Genomic DNA, 20,513 nt, shown 5'->3' with positions numbered 1-20,513 from the left:
TGCCATCCTCCTAACGATAGTGCAACCATGGTGGCAGCATGTTGCCGAGGCATTCGTCTTCATGGACGACAATTCGCGCCTCCATTGTGCGCATCTTGTGAATGACTTCCTTCAGGATAACAGTATCGCTCTATTAGAGTGGCCAGCGTGTTCTCCAGACATGAACCACCCTATCGAACATGCCTGGGATAGATTGAAAAGGGCTGTTTATGGACGACGTGACCCACCAACCACGCTGAGGCATCTACGCCGAATCGCCGTTGAGGAGTGGGACAAACTGGACCAACAGTTTCTTGATGAACTTGTGGATAGTATGCCACGACGAATACAAGCATGCATCAATGCAAGAGGACGTGCTACTGGGTATTAGGTGTACCGGTGTGTACAGCAACCTGGACCACCACCTCTGAAGGTCTCACTGTATGGTGGTACAACATGCAATGTGTGGTTTTCATGAGGAATAGAAAGGGCTGAAATGATGTTTATATTGATCTCTATTCCAATTTTCTGTACAGGTTCCGGAACACTCGGAACCGAGGTGATGCAAAACTTCGTTTTTGATGTGTGTATGTAATTAAAGTTCAGTAGCTCACAGACGCTCAGTGTGGGCTGTAATTACTGTATGGTAGCGAAACTTGGTGGATATTCTAATGTATTAATGCAGAACCAATTTACGCTGAAAAAAATTAGTTCCAATTTTGGCCTAAATTGGAACCAATTTATATATTTTTTAAAGTGTAAATCAGTTCTGTATGGACGCAGTAGAATATCTATCAAGTTTCGCTGCCGTAAGATAATTACAGCTCACCCTGGACCTCTCCGAGTAGCTGCACTTTAGTTATAGTCACCTGGTACTTTTCTTATGAGGCACACAGAACTGAAGACATCAGCGGAAGATATGAAACAATGAGGGATGCCATCAGACCAGGGAGAAGATTCATTCTACATTCATTCTACATTTATACTCCGCAAGCCACCGAACGGTGTGTGGCGGAGGGCACTTTACGTGCCACTGTCATTATCTCCCTTTCCTGTTCCAGTCGCGTATGGTTCGCGGGAAGAACGACTGTCTGAAAGCCTCTGTGCGCGCTCTAATCTCTCTAATTTTACATTCGTGATCTCCTCGGGAGGTATAAGTAGGAGGAAGCAATATATTCGATACCTCATCCAGAAACGCACCCTCTCGAAACCTGGCGAGCAAGCTACACCGCGATGCAGAGCGCCTCTCTTGCAGAGTCTGCCACTTGAGTTTGTTAAACATCTCCGTAACGCTGTCACGGTTACCAAATAACCCTGTGACGAAACGCGCCGCTCTTCTTTGGATCTTCTCTATCTCCTCCGTCAACCCGATCTGGTACGGATCCCACACTGATGAGCAATACTCAAGTATAGGTCGAACGAGTGTTTTGTAAGCCACCTCCTTTGTTGATGGACTACATTTTCTAAGGACTCTCCCAATGAATCTCAACCTGGTACCCGCCTTACCAACAATTAATTTTATATGATCATTCCACTTCAAATCGTTCCGCACGCATACTCCCAGATATTTTACAGAAGTAACTGCTACCAGTGTTTGTTCCGCTATCATATAATCATACAATAAAGGATCCTTCTTTCTATGTATTCGCAATACATTACATTTGTCTATGTTAAGGGTCAGTTGCCACTCCCTGCACCAAGTGCCTATCCGCTGCAGATCTTCCTGCATTTCGCTACAATTTTCTAATGCTGCAACTTCTCTGTATACTACAGCATCATCCGCGAAAAGCCGCATGGAACTTCCGACACTATCTACTAGGTCATTTATATATATCGTGAAAAGCAATGGTCCCTTAACACTCCCCTGTGGCACGCCAGAGGTTACTTTAATGTCTGTAGACGTCTCTCCGTTGATAACAACATGCTGTGTTCTGTTTGCTAAAAACTCTTCAATCCAGCCACACAGCTGGTCTGATATTCCGTAGGCTCTTACTTTGTTTATCAGGCGACAGTGCGGAACTGTATCGAACGCCTTCCGGAAGTCAAGAAAAATAGCATCTACCTGGGAGCCTGTATCTAATATTTAATAGTGATAGTGGAAGTGGCCTGGCGATTTCTTGGCATCTACTTCGATCCGGCACACGAAACGAGTCCATGACCATATCGTCAAAGAAACTGCTAATTTATTGGTGTATCAACGCTGGCTATCCAGTGTACCTACAAGGGACCGGAGTTGAGTGTTACGTCTTGTCGATACCAATCAGAACTGCTGCTGTCAGTGAATGCAGTTTCAGCTCAAGAAGCAACCGAGCAAACATTGCCAAGGGAACTGCGTCCAGTGAACTTCTAGGGAAGGGCACGTCGCGAAAGGCCATTGCTCACAGCGACACATCGAGCTTCATTTTTCAGCAGACCAGACAGCACAGAAATTGGACAGTTGCTGACTGGAGGCGTGTAATGTTGTCCCAAGAATCATGATTTTGCCCCTTTTCAAATGATGCAATGCGTCGGGTAGCATCAATGAGAAGTTAAGTGGAGGCAGGTGGTTCTGTGATGGTATGGAGGTGTTTTTCGACTTGGGCCCACTCATTTAAGATACCGCTGACATGAACCAGGATGTTTATTTCAACATCCTCGGTGATGAAATGTTGCTCTTTCTTCTACATCTTCATAATAAGTATGCTGTGGACGGTTTCGTCTTCCAAGAAGACAAAGGCCGCGTTCACAGCCCTGGTTTGACGAGCACTAAGATAAGTTATTGTACCTCGACTGGCCCATTAAATTACTCCATCGTAATTCCACAGAAAATGCATGGGGCTATTTGAAATACCGGGTAAAACGTATCGATCAACTTCCTAGTAACTTGGTACCTTTATGGAGTATAATCCCCAACGAGCGGCTTCAGACGGATATGGCATACCTGAAGAAATTTGTGGATACTCTTCCTCACCGAATTGAGGCCACTATTGAGGGTAAAGAAGGGGACTAAATTTTTGCTCGGTGTACTTGCTACGTTAGTTCCTATGTTGAACTGAACTCCCACTAAGGAAGGAGTATTAAAGAAGGACTTGGTACTAAGGAAGGAGTCTTACGCCGTCTTGTGCCGGCCGGTGTGGCCGAGCGGTTCTAGGCGCTTCAGTCGGGAACCACGGACCGCTACGGTCGCAGTTTCGAATCCCGCCTCAGGCATGGATGTGTGTGATATCCTTAGGTTAGTTAGGTTTAAGTAGTTCTAAGTTCTACGGGACTGATGACCTCAGATGTTAAGTCCCATAGCGCTCAGAGCCATTTGAACCATTTGAACACCGTCCCGTAAACAAATTCAGGCAGTTTCAGTGGAGAACGATCTACAGTTTACAGGAAAATCAAATTAAGTTGCAGTTTCTGCTTTATGACTTACACATGAAGCATTATCAGAGATGGTAGCAGGGGTAACAGAAATAAAATATCCTAGCAGTACAGAGAAAGAACAGAATACTGATCCTTCGAATGTGTAGACTGTCATTTACCGACTGAACTATCAAGTTCCGTCTTTCATTTTCGATAGTATATTTTGTGTATTACACTATTTGACGCGCCTGCCCCTACAATTTGTTCACTCCCATAGCTCCGTCAAACACCTAGTTCACAATTCTTGGACTACGTACCCAACTAATTTCTTCTTTGAAGAGTTCTACATGCCCTTCTTTTCTCATTTATGCTTCTAGAAACCTAATAATATCAATTACTTAGTTTTAACATCCTACTGCTGTACCACATTTCGATTTTCTCTGTTTCTTCTTGTCCTTTTTACTCATGGTCCACACATCAGGTACACTAAACATTACGCCGTAAACAGTCAGTTTTAGAGAAGTTTTATGCTATGCCATCTCAATATTTGAGATCAACGAAAGTGCTATACTGAATTACAATATTGCTATTACCTACTACTATTATCTTGTGTAATCTTGCTTCCTATGTAGGAGCAATGTTCTCTTGCAGTACTACGGTATCTTCCTCAATTTTCCATTTAAGGAAGTCGTTAGTCTCCTTCTTGCTAGTCTTTCGGGTTTTCTGGTTGTTTGGGTTTCCTTTATTCTTCCATCATTTACTAAACACAAGGTAAGCGTAGCTTTCCTGGCACCTACAGCAACGCTCGTCGTCACCCAACCTTCAGTTTGTCGTTATGTAATTCTGCGTGTTATTCTGATCATCAGTTCACAAGCATGAGATGTAATCCCCGTTCGTCCGATAGTTGCCATATTTATTCTCCAGTGCTTTCTTCGATAGTGTTACTAGATTTTTCTTGAAATCCCGCATGAAGTCTTCAGGGTCGTATATTTTGACAATAAATCAAAGAAGCTAATTTCTTCTTTTCCAACCGCTTCGAATTTCTTATTGGAATTCTGTATCGATTGCACTTTTTTGTCTATTTTCCTTTCCTTCATCGTACGTCACTCGTTATAAGGAATAAGAAAATATCGGTTGTCAGTTTGCTCTTTTCTCTCGTTACTTAAATATTTCAGCTATTTTATTATTTCTTTAGTTCGCAGATTACTTAAAATTTAGGGCATTAAACGGAAACTAAGTTTATTACACGATTCACATAAAATCAATCCACACCAAATTTTGCACGCTGTTATACAGTATTTCGCTTTAATTTTAAATATTTATTTGTTTATAAGTTTCATGGATAACATAATATCTATAACTAGATGGTCGTGAGAATATTTTGGAACAGTACAACCTCTGAACACTGTATCTTGTTTGAAGAGAGGACAGGAGTTCGGCGTTGCGTCGATCTCGAGGCTTTATGGCTACTGCTTTACAGTATATTTATCTCTTCATGAAGCTTGTTGTAAATAATTCACTAAAGTTCAAAAGGAACAACTATGTACAGAGTGATGATAATTAAAGTTAAACTTTCAAAACGCTGCAGAAATAACACTACTGGTCAGAAGGACGTGAAATTGCAACGGAATATTATCGGAGAAGGGGGGAAACGTAAGGCAGAAGAAAGAAAATAGTGTGAATATTGATCAATATATGGCGCTGTATGCGTCAGAATATGTAAATGAAAACACCTGTCATGCGCACGACCCACTGAAGTTGGTATGAACACGCCGGATAACGGCTTTTCTTCCTTTTGCGTCTGCGACGTTCGCCATGACTGTCTCAATGCAGGATCGCTCTCTGCTTGTGAAGCTGTATTATAAGAATGATGCCTGTGCACACGCCACTCTGCAGAAGTTCCAGACACTGAGCGGTTTGAAAAAAAGCGTTGGCCCGATGACTGCCATGGGTCCGGAGAAAATGATTCGGAAATTTGAAAAGACGGGTTCTTTTTGTGTGCAACCTGGTAGAGGGAGGAAACGAACTGATTCGACGTCACTGGAAGCAGCGGCCACAGCACTTCAGGAGGAGACGAGTGGTGGTGTGCAAACGAGTAGTACGCGAATTGCCCGAACATTGGACATGACCGTGAGCAGGGTGCGTAAAACCCTACGAAAATTTCCTTATTTGCTATCCATTCAAAATTATCATGTGCACGAGGTGCTTCCTGTTGATCTGCCAGCAAGAGAGACCTTTGCTTTAGAATTTCTTGATCGCATGGAAGTTGACAATGTTGGCCGTGGAAGATTTTGTGGACAGGCGAAGCCCACTCCCATATGACAATATATCAATACTCAGAATTGTCGAATATGGGCAACGGAAACTCCACCTGTAAATCAACCAGTATCACTTAAACCTTAAGAGGTCACTGTGTGGTGCGGTTTTCGGTATCATTTACCATATTTTTTCGAAGAGACAGGAACTTCCGGTTCTGTTACCTGTTCCGTCACTGGTAAGCGCTATAAGTGTCTTTTGCGCAACTACGTCATTCCAGCTTTCCAACAACGCGGATGTGTGGATGGCATCATTTTTATGCAAGATGGCGCACCTCCGCACATTGCAAATCCAGTAAAGCAGCTGCTGAAGCGCAATCTCGGAAATACTATAATTATCAGCCGCCATTTCCCTACAGCCTGGCCGTCCTGATCACCTGATATTAACCCGTGTGACTTCTGGCTGTGGGGCTATCTGAAAGATGTTGTATTCAGGCTGGCCGGTGGGACCGAGCGCTTCAATCTGGAACCGCGCGATCGTTACGGTCGCAGGTTCGAATCCTGCCACAGACATGGATATTTGTGATGTCCTTAGGTGAGTTAGGTTTAAGTAGTTCTGAGTTCTAGGGGACTGATGACCTCAGTTGTTAAGTTCCATACTGCTCAGAGCCATTTGTTATGTTCAGTGTTCCGATTTAAAACTTAGCTGCATTAAAGGCACGCATTGTCCAACACATTCTGAACGTGACACCGGAAATACTTCGATCAGTTGTGGAACATGATGTTTCCTGATTTCAACTTGTTGCAGAAAACGGTGGACAGCATATTGAACATATTTTGGGCCAGTCACATGGAAATTAATAATCCGTTTTGATTTTGTTTGATGCTTTTTATGCAGTTTCGGTCTCAGGACAATTAAAAACCGAAGTGATTGGTGCTTTTTATGCCGTTTTTGTCCCCAGGACAATTAAAAACCGATGTGATTGATGATTTTTGTGCGTATTTTGGCCTCGGGACGATTAAAAACAGATTTTTACCATCCGATGTCATATTACCTTGCCATGGAGGATGGGCTTACGTAACTAACAGTATGATACCTGTACACCCATGCACACTGAGTAGTACAGTTTGATTAATGTCAAACGTACATCGTAAGCCTTGGTGTATGATTCATTTGTCATTTGTAGACGACCACTATAAAATTATCATGCTTACTGCGTCATCCATTGCTAGATTTTGTAACTATTTATTTTTCTTCTGTGACACGTTTTTTCCCTTCTCTGATAATATTCCCTTGCAATTTGAGGTCATTCTGACCACTGGTGTTATTTCTACAGCGGTTTGTGTTGTGGATTGGCAAGACAGCCAACCCACTATGACAGGAAGCCGAAAGGCACGCGTTTAAGCTCACGCAGGCTGGCGTGAGGTTTGGAACTGGACAAGGAAGTTAGACTTTAGCAAAAAGGGTCGTAGCTGTTGGAATACTTAACTTTAATCCATAATTGGTGAACATAGCTCTTGACGGTACATGTTTTACAGCATGAATAGTAACTGGTAATGGCGCCTTGCTAGGTCGTAGCAAATAACGTTGCTGAAGGCTATGCTAACTATCGTCTCGGCAAATGAGAGCGTACTTTGTCAGTGAACCATCGCTAGCAAAGTCGGCTGTACAACTGGGGCGAGTGCTAGGAAGTCTCTCTAGACCTGCCGTGTGGCGGCGCTCGTTCTGCAATCACTGATAGTGGCGACACGCGGGTCCGACGTATACTAACGGACCTCGGCCGATTTAAAGGCTACCACCTAGCAAGTGTGGTGTCTGGCGGTGACACCACAGTTTGAAAGTTTAACTTTGATTATAATCAACCTGGAGATAATTATAATATCAGAAGGAAAAGTTAAGGTTGTCTTTAGCAAAGAATGGGGCGCACAATGCCCAAACAAAGATTTTTGATCATTTACCTAGTGACAGACAGGAAGGTAAAATATGAAAACAAACTGAACAAGTTTCTCGTTGACAACTCCTTCTATTCGTAGAAGAATTTCTGTTATAATGTGTGGAAGGTGGTGGGTCGGAATTACTATCGCACATCCGTATTAAAAAGAAAGAAAAAAAAAAAACTTTAACATGTAGCCATGTTTACAAATTAATTTGCGATGTGCGTGTAAAATTACGCGTTGCGCATCATTATGATTTGACGCACAAAATGATCCATGGAACTTGAAACGAACTGACAGGTTAGTTAGAGACGGAGCACAGGTTCGTACTGAGGCATGGATGGCTCAGGAGATCAGCTGCGATCGTGCCTGGCGCGGGCCTGCAGTGATTTAGGCAAACCGCACAGGACCTAAATCGCCGTGGACAACCGGGATTTCATGTCCGTTCCCCTTGTACATGGGCTCACTGCCGTAATCGCTGCGCTTCTTCACTCGGTGGTGTCTTGTTTAGATTCGGTTAGTTGCTGCCACATGTAACCTGTTGTTGTTGTTGCGGTCTCCGGTTCTAACACTGGTTCGATGCAGCTCTCAGTGCAACTCTATCCTGTGCAACTCTCTTCATCTCCGAATATCCGTTGAATCTGATTACTGTATTGATCTCTTGGTTTCCATCTACAGTTTTTGCCCTCCATACTTAAACCTAAATAACCTAAGGACATCACACACATCCATGCCCGAGGCAGGATTCGAACCTGCGACCGTAGCAGTCGCGCGGTTCCGGACTGCGCGCCTAGAACCGCGAGACCACCGCGGCCGGCCCTCCATACTTCATTTCAGTACTAAATTGACGACCCCGTGATATCTCAGAATGCGTTCTATCAACTGATTCCTTCTTTTAGTCAAGTTGCGGCAAACATTTCTTTCTTGTCCAATTCCATCAAATATCTCTACATTATTTACGCGATCTGCCCATGTAATCTTCAACACACTTTTGTAGGACCCCATTTCAAAAGCTTCTACTCTGTTCTTGTGTGAACGGCTATTATCCGTGTTTCACTTCCATACAAGCCTATATTCCAAACACGTACAGAAGAAACTTCCTAACAATTAAATTAATATTCGATGTTAACAAATTTCTCTTCCTCAGAAACGTTCTTCTTGCAACTGCCACTTTGCATTTTATATCATCACTACTTGGACCACCTCAGTTATTTTACTGCTCAAATAACAAGACTCGTAATCTAATTCCCTCAACATCGCCTGACTTAATTCGACTAAATATCACTACCGTTGTTTAGCTTTCGCTGATATTCATATCCTCCATTCAAGAAACTGTCCATTCCGTTCAGATGCTCTTCTAAGTCCTTTGCTGTCTCTGACAGAATTACAGTGTCATGGAAAAACTTTCAAATTTTTATTCTTCTCCGTAAGCTTTAGTTCCTCTTTTAAATTTGTCTTTCATTTCCTTTACTGCTTGTTCAACGTACAGGTCATTTCTTTAGTGCTTGTTCAACGTACAGGTTCAATAACATCGGGGACGGGCTACAAACCTCGTCTCACTCCTTTCCCAATCATGCTCCTCGATTCTTATAACAGCCGTCTGGTTTATGTACAAGTTGTAAATTATCTTTCGGTCTTTATACGTTACCCCAGCTACCTTCAGAATTTCAAATAGTCTACTCCAGTCAACAGTGAAAAAGCTTTCTCTACGTCTGCAAATGCTGTAAACGTAATCTGTCTTCTAACATAGTCAGCATTCGTAATGCTGACATTTTCAGTCACGACTCCAGTGCATGGACACTTACCTAAACATTTAACTGAGGGCTCCGGTCAGAAAATCGCTGTCCTCAACGCTACTTTCACAGAGTCTCAATGTCATCAGTAATTTTTCCTGGAATTCTCTCTCCCTTCCCGCTCATCCCTCTCCCCTCACCCTCATCCTAAATCCGTGAGCCGGCCGCTGTAGTCGAGCGGTTCTAGGCGCTTCAGTCCGGAACGGCGTGACTGCTACGGTCGGAGGTTCGAATCCTGCCTCGGGCATGGATGTGTGTGATGTCTTTAGGTTATTTAGGTTTAGGTAGCTCTAAGTTCTAGGGGACTGATGAACTCAGATGTGAAGTCCTATAGTGCTCAGATACCTTTGAACTTAATTCCGTGACGAAAGGCTTCACATGTGCTAGTCGACGACAGTGTGCTGTGTGCCAGGTACTGTGGAACGCCAGGGCACTGTCATTATACATAGGGCTTTGTTCTCATTACAGCTCGCTAGTGGAACCACTGGAGGAGGATATGGAGGTGTTCCACGACCTGCTACTACTGTGCCTAAGCCATCACAACAGCCGCTACTGTCCACAGCACGATGGGACCCCCTTGATGTGATTCTAAGCAGGGACTCGGAGCTGCTCCAAATAGCAACGCACACGTCTCAAGAGCAAGAATAATCCCCAAGTGTGCATTCACGGTCTGCTACATCAAGACATGACAGTTTATTTGGGCTGTCAAGCAATCAGGAATATACTATCCATTAAATAATAGCAATGAGTGGCTATTAGTGTAATAGTCTGCGCAAGTAGAGGTTGTAAATTGAGATGTACACATGTAAATAAATACGTCCTATAAAATTGTTTTTTATTTTCAATAATATTAATGAATACTATGAACTAAAACAGGACAAACACTTGTAGTTGATAAAATGCATATACAAACAACATGAAGTACGAGCCTATGCATCAGCAGTGACAGCTCGTTCAACTTGTGTTGTCTCACAAGGAATGCCGGGTACAGAAGAGAGGCAGTGCTGCATGCTAACAGAGCGCTGCTGCTTATCTGTAGCTATCGGCTTCTGTTGACAGTACAACAACAACAACAACCACAACGTAAACAACACAGTTATTTTTTACGATTAAGCAGTTGTGTCACATTAACAAAGGCTGTGGTCACCCTTACTACCGCAGTCATGTAGGTAAGTAATGAGGATTACTATACTTTCAGCTACCTAGTCTCAACTAATTTTCAAGGTCACCCAACTACCCACTTCCCACCCGCATAGATCATCGTAGATAGGAAAAATTTTTAGGATTCTTGGCAGGGTAGAGAATACGAAAATAAATATAAATCTTTATTAATTTCTACATATAGTCCCTGGAAGACAAGACTTACATATTGCTTTAAGCACAGTGAATGGAAAAATCTGGATACAACTGAGGAATATAAGATGTTAACATTTTCTGTAAACAGCAATGGTAAGCGTCCATACACTGGAGTCCTGGCTGAAAATATCAGCATTACGAATGCTTACTACATTAGGAGACACGAAAAATCTGCTTATAGAGCTTCATTCTTATCTGAATCTGCTTGAAAACGATGGTTACCAAAATACACCCATGCAGATGTGGAGTGTTTTAACAGTGTTATGTTTTTGGCGAGAAACATAACAGGAGCGAACGGAGCTAATTATTTAACGCCATAAAACAGATAGTTTACAGGAAAAAATAGATGTTTATTGGAATTCGAAAACATACCTTCTTTGTATTTATCAATTTACCGACTGTCGAAACCAGTACACGATTCAGATGTATAAGTTAAAATTAAGCCGGATTAAAAAGATACCAACCAAAAATAAAGAAAACGTTTTTTTTCACATGTAGCTATATATGTAAAAATCAGTAAAGATTTTCTATAATAATATTTCTTTTCGTATTCTCGTTGAAATTACGTAGTTGGAAGTATAGTAACACTCGTTTCTTACCTATCTGAAGTGCATACAGAGGACACGCACTATTACGCCACACACTTTCAAAATAGTGTTCGTAAGCTAATGAGTCTTTCATGGAAGCAGTTACAGGACTACTGCGATGCGCACACATTAAATGGAGATCACATTGAGTTTTTTTACTAATAACCTTCAGGTTACTATGTCGTTACAACAAAAAAATACTGTTAGTTCTCGCTAGACAGAGACAAGGCTGGATGAATGCTTACTGTAGTCTCCTTCTGCACAGCTGCCAATTCCTAGCGCTTCATATTCACATCTCATTAGAAGGTGCAGATATCGAATGATGACGAGCACGCAATCGACTTATAAAAATTAAAATTACTCGAGGGTGGAGTGCTGAGCTCACACACCATTGGCCGAGACGTCAATGCCGTGGGATCCCTTAGCGATTAGCAGACAGGGCGATGACATCGATAAAACGCCATGGGTCACGGAGGAGAGGAAGGGAGAGGGAATTTCAGGAAAAAATACTGATGAAATCGTGATTCCAGAAAAGCTGAGGCCGAAAAGTAGTGATGTCAGCGATTTTCTAAATAGAACCCACACTGTTAAACTACTAATGTAGGCTTGCAATTCCTTGAACTATCTTCTAAGGCAAGTCGTACGGTCAGTAGTCAGTATTTTTCTACCACGACTTACTAAACTGATAGTTTAGATTCACACGTGTCAGCACCTGCTTTCACTGGAATTAGAAATATTACAATCTTCTTGAAGTATGAGGTTACTTCGCCTGTCTCATACATCATGCACACTAGATGGAATAGTTTTTAAATGGCTGGTTCTCCCAAAGATATGAGTAGCTCAGATGGAATGTCGTCTACACTCCTGGAAATTGAAATAAGAACACCGTGAATTCATTGTCCCAGGAAGGGGAAACTTTATTGACACATTCCTGGGGTCAGATACATCACATGATCACACTGACGGAACCACAGGCACATAGACACAGGCAACAGAGCATGCACAATGTCGGCACTAGTACAGTGTATATCCACCTTTCGCAGCAATGCAGGCTGCTATTCTCCCATGGAGACGATCGTAGAGATGCTGGATGTAGTCCTGTGGAACGGCTTGCCATGCCATTTCCACCTGGCGCCTCAGTTGGACCAGCGTTCGTGCTGGACGTGCACACCGCGTGAGACGACGCTTCATCCAGTCCCAAACATGCTCAATGGGGGACAGATCCGGAGATCTTGCTGGCCAGGGTAGTTGACTTACACCTTCTAGAGCACGTTGGGTGGCACGGGATACATGCGGACGTGCATTGTCCTGTTGGAACAACAAGTTCCCTTGCCGGTCTAGGAATGGTAGAACGATGGGTTCGATGACGGTTTGGATGTACCGTGCACTATTCAGTGTCCCCTCGACGATCACCAGTAGTGTACGGCCAGTGTAGGCGATCGCTCCCCACACCATGAAGCCGGGTGTTGGCCCTGTGTGCCTCGGTCGTATGCAGTCCTGATTGTGGCGCTCACCTGCACGGCGCCAAACACGCATACGACCATCATTGGCACCAAGGCAGAAGCGACTCTCATCGCTGAAAACGACACGTCTCCATTCGTCCCTCCATTCACGGCTGTCGCGACACCACTGGAGGCGGGCTGCACGATGTTGGGGCGTGAGCGGAAGACGGCCTAACGGTGTGCGGGACCGTAGCCCAGCTTCATGGAGACGGTTGCGAATGGTCCTCGCCGATACCCCAGGAGCAACAGTGTCCCTAATTTGCTAGGAAGTGGCGGTGCGGTCCCCTACGGCACTGCGTAGGTTCCTACGGTCTTGGCGTGCATCCGTGCGTCGCTGCGGTCCGGTCCCAGGTCGACGGGCACGTGCACCTTCCGCCGACCACTGGCGACAACATCGATGTACTGTGGAGACCTCACGCCCCACGTGTTGAGCAATTCGGCGGTACGTCCACCCGGCCTCCCGCATGCCCACTATACGCCCTCGCTCAAAGTCCGTCAACTGCACATACGGTTCACGTCCACGCTGTCGCGGCATGCTACCAGTGTTAAAGACTGCGATGGAGCTCCGTATGCCACGGCAAACTGGCTGACACTGACGGCGGCGGTGCACAAATGCTGCGCAGCTAGCGCCATTCGACGGCCAACACCGCGGTTCCTGGTGCGTCCGCTGTGCCGTGCGTGTGATCATTGCTTGTACAGCCCTCTCGCAGTGTCCGGAGCAAGTATGGTGGGTCTGACACACCGGTGTCAATGTGTTCTTTTTTCCATTTCCAGGAGTGTATTTCAGGGGCCTTATTTCGACTTAGGTCTCTTAGATATCCCAGTTATCCTCATTTACATCCTCTTCTTTTTCTATAACATTGCCTTCACATTCATTTCCCTTGTATTCTTTACGTACTCCTTCCACTCTTCAACTTTCCCTCCCTTACGTAGTACTGGTTTCGAACTCAGTTCTTGATATTCACACAATTGCTTCTCTTTTTTCTAAAAGCCTTTTTAATTGTCCTATAGGTAATATATATCTTTCCCAAAATTGTATATCCTTCTGTAGTCTTGCATTTGTCCTCTAGCCATTCTTGCTTATCCTTTTTGCATTTACAGTCAGTTTTTTTAGACGTTTCTATTCCTTTTTTCCTGCTTCACTAGCTGCAGTCTTATATTTTCTTCTGTCTTGAATTCCATTCACAGTCTCCCTTGATGTCCAAAGATTTCTACTGGACTTTGTCTTTTTACCTCTTTGATCCTCGGCTGCCTTCATTATTTCATCTCTCAAAGCTACAGATTCGTCTTCTACTTTATTGTTTTCCACTTTTTCAGTCAATCGTTGGCTACTGAAACTCTCAACAACCTCTGGTCCTTTTGACTTACCCACGTCCCATCTCCTTAATTTACTACCTTTGTCCCAGTTTCTTCAGTGCATAACATATAAACTGTGGTCAGAAGCAACAGATTTTAAAATCTCTTTCGAACTCTCTGTCTTACGATTACGTAATCAGTCTGTGTCCCCACGTCTCTTCGAGTCCACAACTTTCTTTTATGATTCTTAAACCTAGTGTCAGTGATGATTAAATTACGGTCAGAGCAAAATTTTAGCAGGTGGTTTCCTCCTTCTTTCCTTTTCCCCCGTCCGTATTCTCCTACTATTTTTCCTTCTCTTTCTTTTACTATTACCAAATTTCAATCCCCAATCACTATTAAATTTTCCTCTTTCTTAAGTATAAGAGTAATTTCGATCATCTCATCATACATTCTTTCAGTCTCTTCATCATCAGCGGTGCTCTTTGGCATATAAACTTATACTATTGCGGTCGATGCTGGCTTCATACATACCTCAGATGCAATAATACGTTCGCTATGCTGTTAATAGTAGTTCACACACTTTCCTATTTTCTTATTCATTTTTAGACCTTCTCTTAAATTACCCGAATCTGATTCTGTATTTATAACCCTGTCCAGATGTCCTCTTCCTCCTGCCACAGAACTTCACTAATTCCCACTATAACTAACTTCAACCTACCGTCTTCCTTTTTTAAATTTTCTAACCTACCTGCCCCATTAAGGGATCTAACATTCCATACTCCGACACGTAGAATGACGGTTTGTTTTTCCTGAAGACGGCATTCTCCCGATTAACCTTCGCCCGAAGATCTGAATGGGGAACTATTTTTCCCAAGAGGGTGCCATCGTCATTTAACCATAAAGTAGAGCTGCATGCTTTGGTTCACAGTACAGCAGAGCAAAGTCGTGTCTGCTGATGTTACTACCCCAGATCAGTGAGTTATCCAGACTGTGGCCCCTGCAACTACTGAAAAGTCTGCTCTCCCTTGTCAGGAATCGCACGCTTGTGTGACCTCTCCACAGATACAGCTCCGTTGTTGTTGCATCCACAGTACAGTTATCACTATCGTTTAGGCACGCAAGCCATGCAACCTCGGCAAGGTCCATGGTCCATGGGGGTTTACAGTATGTATTTCTGTAGTTAGCAACAGTTTTCTTACCTTTTTATGGAAATTTGTATAGTAAATCTTGAGTCTGAAGTTGATTAAATTGGTTCTAATATACCTGTAATTCGAAAGTTACTGTAGCAACTTTTGGTTGTTTCGTCAATATATCACTCTCCCTCCAACGCCCAATTTTAGATTTGGTGCGGTGAACTTTAATTTTATCCGCTTTTGTTGCTGACATCTATTTTTATCTAGCCCTGTTGATACGCGAATTTTAGCAGAGCTTTCGACTAAATATTTGTCAAGGTAATTTGTTTGTGGCTCACAGTTTCCCACTGAAGAATGAAGTTGTTATCTTTTGTGAACAGCAGAAAGTTTTAATAACGCCGAGGAACTAGAAACTGCTGCAAATTGATATGCCTGACCAACCAGATATGGGCACCAAAGCTTCTCGGAGTTCAGTCGTCTAGGAGACATAGCATCGTCCCAGAAATGAGTGTCTCACAGTGTATACCCAGCCATTACACTGAGAACTGCGTGTCGCTAGCAGAAGCGTGTGCCCTGCCAGGAGATGTAGACCTGCCAGTGACACGCAGCTCTCAATGTTAGGGAAGGATCTCGTCCTAATTATCAAGAAAGATGCCCGTTTGCAACTGAGAGGTCTTCACACTTGAAGCATTGAAATGCTTAATTCAGACGTGTTGCAGAATGAGAGATATGTTTACCCTCGATAGCTCGGACGAATGTGACAAATAATGTTATTGTTTATGTGATGACAGCATCATAACGGACACGCATTATCTTTGGAAGACTCATTCAATATCACAAAGTGGCCATGTCAAAATCTGCTCAGGGAACCGGTTCACGGGTTACACCAAGTGCCGCGCGGAGTGGCCGTGAGGTTTGAGGTGCCATGTCACGGATTGCGTCGCCCCTCCCGCCGGGGGTTCGAGTCCTCCCTTGGGTATGGGTGTGTGTGTTGTTCTTAGCATAAGTTAGTTTAAGTAGTGTGTAAGTCTAGGGACCGATGACCTCAGCAATTTGGTCCCTAAGGAATTCACACACATTTGAACATTTTGAGCTACACCAAGTCTCAAACATGTGCCCAGCGACGATACTTGTCACAGAGATAACAGTTGATTCGTTTTAATGATTTTCACAGTATGTTAAAATAACCAGCCTTGCTGGCGCTGTTCCCACAAAAATCACAATCTGCAACGTTGTTCCCGGAACTGAGAGTAGACATCTAGTTTCAAGCCGTGTCGAAGGCTTTAGCTAAATTCTTAGGCGCTAAGATATGACTTCTTAGAGTTCCTCATAGGATTAAACAGGAAGGATCTCTGTAAACGGATGAGGAGTGAGTCACAAAATCGCACAAGACTGTCTTTCATTCGAAATGTATACATGAATGTTTTGTGAGTCACTGCAAAGAATGAAGAGTAATACACTCTAAGACAAAAATAGGGCGCACCACTGCGGAATCATCTTAATGGGATGGGAATCCAGCTGTGACGTACATGTATACACAACCAAATGAACTCAGAAAAACTGGATGATTTATTCAAGAGAAAGAGCTGCAAAATCTGAGCAATCAGTGACGCCGTTGGTCCCACCTGTGGCTCTTGTGCAAGCTGTTATTCAGACTGGCATTGATTAAGAGAGTTGTTGGGTGTCCTCGTGACAGATATTGTGCCAAATTCTGTCTAATTGGCGCGTTAGTTCGTCAAAATCTCGATCCGGTTTGAGGGCTCTGCCCATAATGCTCTCAATTCGCGAGAGATCCGGCGATCTTGCTGGCTGAGGTATGGTTTGGCAAGCAGGAAGACAAGCAGCAGAAACTCTCGCCATGTGCGGGCGGCATTATCTTATTGAAATTTAAGCCCAGAATTGCTTGCCATGAAGAACAGCTCAACCTGGTGTACAGTGTACCCAGGATACTGAAAGCATACTGCGGATAACAATTTTTAAAGGGGTCCTGCTATTTAAAGAACTGGCACCCCAGATCGTCACTCCTGTTTGTCGGGCCGTATGGCGGGCGTCAGGCTGGATGGCACCCCTCACGGTCTTGCGCCCCAGACACGTCCTCGGCCTCGAATCTCATTGACTGGAGCAGAGTTGTCTTCAATGATGAGTCCCGCTTCGAACTGAGCTCCAAAGACAAACGAAGACGTAACTGATAAATCACGTTTTTCATTCTTTTGTTATGAAGGATTAAGTGACGGAAACCGAAAGAGAATATACACTGCTGGAAATTGAAATAAGAACACCGTGAATTCATTGTCCCAGGAAGGGGAAACTTTATTGACACATTCCTGGGGTCAGATACATCACATGATCACACTGACAGAACCACAGGCACATAGACACAGGCAACAGAGCATGCACAATGTCGGCACTAGTACAGTGTATATCCACCTTTCGCAGCAATGCAGGCTGCTATTCTCCCATGGAGACGATCGTAGAGATGCTGGATGTAGTCCTGTGGAACGGCTTGCCATGCCATTTCCACCTGGCGCCTCAGTTGGACCAGCGTTCGTGCTGGACGTGCACACCGCGTGAGACGACGCTTCATCCAGTCCCAAACATGCTCAATGGGGGACAGATCCGGAGATCTTGCTGGCCAGGGTAGTTGACTTACACCTTCTAGAGCACGTTGGATGGCACGGGATACATGCGGACGTGCATTGTCCTGTTGGAACAGCAAGTTCCCTTGCCGGTCTAGGAATGGTAGAACGATGGGTTCGATGACGGTTTGGATGTACCGTGCACTATTCAGTGTCCCCTCGACGATCACCAGTGGTGTACGGCCAGTGTAGGAGATCGCTCCCCACACCATGATGCCGGGTGTTGGACCTGTGTGCCTCGGTCGTATGCAGTCCTGATTGTGGCGCTCACCTGCACGGCGCCAAACACGCATACGACCATCATTGGCACCAAGGCAGAAGCGACTCTCATCGCTGAAAACGACACGTCTCCATTCGTCCCTCCATTCACGCCTGTCGCGACACCACTGGAGGCGGGCTGCACGATGTTGGGGCGTGAGCGGAAGACGGCCTAACGGTGTGCGGGACCGTAGCCCAGCTTCATGGAGACGGTTGCGAATGGTCCTCGCCGATACCCCAGGAGCAACAGTGTCCCTAATTTGCTGGGAAGTGGCGGTGCGGTCCCCTACGGCACTGCGTAGGATCCTACGGTCTTGGCGTGCATCCGTGCGTCGCTGCGGTCCGGTCCCAGCTCGACGGGCACGTGACCTTCCGCCGACCACTGGCGACAACATCGATGTACTGTGGAGACCTCACGCCCCACGTGTTGAGCAATTCGGCGGTACGTCCACCCGGCCTCCCGCATGCCCACTATACGCCCTCGCTCAAAGTCCGTCAACTGCACATACGGTTCACGTCCACGCTGTCGCGGCATGCTACCAGTGTTAAAGACTGCGATGGAGCTCCGTATGCCACGGCAAACTGGCTGACACTGACGGCGGCGGTGCACAAATGCTGCGCAGCTAGCGCTATTCGACGGCCAACACCGCGGTTCCTGGTGTGTCCGCTGTGCCGTGCGTGTGATCATTGCTTGTACAGCCCTCTCGCAGTGTCCGGAGCAAGTATGGTGGGTCTGACACACCGGTGTCAATGTGTTCTTTTTTCCATTTCCAGGAGTGTAGGTTTACTTATACAGATGATGGTAAAAATGCAGTTCTTTGTCAGACGGCTGTAGAATTGTTAATAAGAAAATTTTGTTTGCCAGTATCAGAAGAGCGAAAAGTGAAAGTGTATGTGAAAGGAACAAGATGATGTATTTGTGACAATGTATTCACAAGTAGACGGTGACGTCACAAGAACTTTTAAAACATGAAGGCTCCTGCGATGGGGGGATGTAAAGCACGAGTAAAATGAAATACGAGAAAGCAAAGTGGGAGGATAGTTTGTGTAAGTCGACTGATTCTGGTATATACGGTGAAATAATTTCCACTTCGTCGTAGCTGAGCGATCACGGATGCAAGTCTCCTTTACACACTTGCGCATTTTCCGCCCAGCTAGAGTGGCTGCTCTTCTTTGTACTGCATTAGTGTTTGTGTGGTCCAGATGGATTCGTTTAATCCTCTTTCTGACCAGTTTTCTGTCTTTTCATTGCTAAAATCTACCTGCTCTGAAACAAACATTAATATTAACTCTTCGCATGTGCAGACGCTGGAAACCTATTGGCAGTACTCTCTAAGAGTCGCTGCCAATAGCTTTCAGCAGGTAAGATACGGGGTGGCGACCTTCAGGTTTTATATCGAAATTTAACGTCTTTGTGTTTGATCCGAGTGACGTAGGGATAACAGTAGAAACTTGTGATTCTTTTTAATTTGCGAGGTTGGGATAAATGCATTTTCGAAGCGAACTCTGACACACTCCTTTCGCTTGGAAGGGCTACAGAGTTAGATGTATGTGTAAGGTGCATCGTGATATTAGAATAATAATTTACAAGTGCTTTTCCTGTTTTAAAAAATGAAGTACTTTATACAAGTTGTTCAAAAATGTAATGCCCAAATTGACAGATATCGTGACGGAGATAACAACGAAAAATGTTGCACTAAGTGATTAGCTTCGGCTCAGAGGACCGACGTGTCAGGGCGTAGCTTGCGGCGTGTTCTGCACGTGGGTGTCAACGGTGACATTTCTTGCAACTAATTCCCCCAGTGAGAAAGCAGTTTTCATGTAGCCCCAGAGGAAGAAGTCTGAACAGGTGAAGTCCATGGATCCTGCAGAATAACGTGCAGGTTATCCCTAGCCTATTCACCAGTTGCCGAAAGTACGGATAACGCTGCAAGTAGTGGTTCTGAAAATTGCGCAGCGTTCCACTATGTGGGAGCCATGTCCTCCTTCTGGTACGTGGGGGTAACTTCTTCAACAAAGAGGGCAGGTGCTTTTGCAAGATCTGTACACGGGCCCCTGAGTCGAGAAGCTGACATGTAGGGCCCAAGCAAGTAGTCACCCACGATACTGGTCCACATATTTAGTGCAAACTGTATCGGATAACCTCGCATAACTATTTTGTGTGGGTCTTTATCCACTCATACATGCTAGGTGTAATTACACATGCCTTCCCGAGTAAACTGATCTTAATCTGTAAATAGAAGAACTTCTGAAAACTGAGGGTATCTTACACTGAAGATCCAAAGAAACCGGCATACCTGCCTAATACCGTGCAGGGACCCAGTGGGAACCCAGAAATGACGCAACACGACGTGGCATGGACTCAACTAATGTCTGAAGTAGTGCTGGAGGGAACTGACACCAAGAATCCTGCAGGGCTGTCCGTAAATCCGTAAGAGTATGAGGGGATG

This window comes from Schistocerca cancellata, chromosome 5 (genome assembly GCF_023864275.1).
Source record: "Schistocerca cancellata isolate TAMUIC-IGC-003103 chromosome 5, iqSchCanc2.1, whole genome shotgun sequence".
NCBI lineage: Eukaryota > Metazoa > Arthropoda > Insecta > Orthoptera > Acrididae > Schistocerca > Schistocerca cancellata.
This window is presented reverse-complemented; position numbering follows the sequence as displayed.